The following is a 1,868-nucleotide window of genomic DNA, read 5'->3' as shown; positions in this document are numbered from 1 at the left end:
CACTGGGTGTTATATGCAAACAATGAATCATGGAACACTACATCAAAAACTCAAAAACTAATGATGTATTGTATGGTGACTAACCTAACATAATAAAATTTTTAAAATTAAAAAAAAAAGAAAGAAATCCTAAGGGGAAGAATGAAAAAAAAAAAAAAACTAAGTGGTTTCTGTCTTGTAGAAAAGGGCAGCACGAAATCATCAGTGTCCCGTTGCAAGAGGTGATCAATGTCCTGGAACTGTGGGAAACAGTGGCGAGAACATGACCTTGATCTGCTCCATCACATGGCCTGGGGTTAGGACACTCGGATGATCTGTGTCATTGTTTCTTCATCTGCTTGGTTTGGACCCTGCATATGGGGCCTATCCTCTTCCTATGGGGAGAAAAACCAACAACCTTCACCAGGCTTCCGAGCCATGGCGGGACGGTGCCGAGACCACATTGCCTGCCACTGGTAGTGTCCCAGTGACAGCTCCTTGCCCGCTGCTGCTTGTGTTGGTGTTGGCTCCTGTCTGAACAATCTGTGCTCCTGCCAAACCGGCTGCTGGGATGGTGATCGTACCTGCAACAGGGACTGTAACGTGCCGTAGAATGGTGCGGTCCACATGAACTGGCTGATGGACGGTGGTCTGCCCCTCAGCGGTCTGTGCCACTTGTCCCTGGACAGCAATCTGCTGCTGGGTCTGGGTCTGGCCAGCAGTGACTGCCGTCTGGGGCTGCGGGATGATGATCTGCTGGGTCTGGCCCTGCTGGCCCTGTACCTGCACAGTCTGCCCACCCTGGATCTGAGTCTGTCCAGGTGGGACCAGCTGTATTTGCTGCAAACCCTGAGTCCCACACACGGGTACTCACGTGGTGGTTTGACCTTGTCCACCAGGGACAGCTTGGACCATGACTGGTTGGCCAGCTGATGGGATTAATTGGTCTCCACTGCCCTGCACCTGCTGCTGAACCTGTCCAGCCTGCACAACAATCTGCTCTCTCCAACTTTGGCTGTTTGCTGTATCCTGCTGCATGATCCCTCCAAGTTAGCATCCTGTCCACAGTGAGTTCCACTCAGAAGATCCCAGAAGACCGCGAAACGCGCTCAGTGCCGACCTCAGCGCCCCGCCCCAGTTCACTGCCCACGCTGATTGGCTCCGGTAACCAGACCCCGAAACCCAATCAGAGGCTCCAGTCACTGCTGCCGCCGCCGTGGCCACTGACAATATTGAGTCTTCTTAACCATGAATATGCGGTATATCTCCATTTATTTGGTTCTTTGATTTTGTTTATCATTTTGATTTTGTTTTTCCTCATATAGATCTTACACATATTTTGTTAAATTTATACCTAAATATTTCCATTTTTGTGGATGCTAATGTAAATGGCATTAGGGTTTTTACTTTCCATTTGTTCATTGCTAGTATATAGGAAAGCAATTGACTTCTGTTTATTAACTTGTATCCTCAACACTATAAATATTTCACTCCACCATTTTCTTGCTTGCCTGGTTTCTTTTCTTTTCTAACTTTTTTATTTTATTTATTTATTTGACAGAGAGAGACACAGCAAGAAAGGCAACACAAGCAGGGAGAGTGGGAGAGGGAGAAGCAGGCTCCCGCGGAGCAGGGAGCCCGATGCGGGGCTCCATCCCAGGACCCTGGGATCATGACCCGAGCCGAAGGTAGATGCCCAACAACTGAGCCACCCAGGCGCCTCTTGCTTGGTTTCTGAGAAGTTTAATTTCATTCTGATTTTTGTTCCTCTAAAGAGTCTTCCCACCCCCAGCGTCTTTCAAAATTTACTCTTTATCTTTAATTATCTGTAGTTTGAAAATGACATCCGTAGCTATAGTTTTTTTTTGGGGGGGGGCATGTATTCCACT

The 1,868-nt window shown here is 47.8% G+C and overlaps 1 pseudogene; it reads right to left on the bottom strand.

The window, feature by feature from the left end:
* Window positions 1–399: 399 nt before the first annotated feature.
* LOC112825781 (nuclear transcription factor Y subunit alpha pseudogene) lies at window positions 400–1,017 on the bottom strand (annotated as a pseudogene).
* Between the last annotated feature and the right edge of the window lie 851 nt (window positions 1,018–1,868).

This window comes from Callorhinus ursinus, unplaced genomic scaffold, assembly GCF_003265705.2.
Source record: "Callorhinus ursinus isolate GAN/ISIS: 27379988/994484 unplaced genomic scaffold, GSC_fseal_2.0 scaffold4, whole genome shotgun sequence".
NCBI lineage: Eukaryota > Metazoa > Chordata > Mammalia > Carnivora > Otariidae > Callorhinus > Callorhinus ursinus.
Note: the sequence above shows the minus strand (reverse complement) of the source record. Positions and strands in the feature narration are given on the sequence as shown.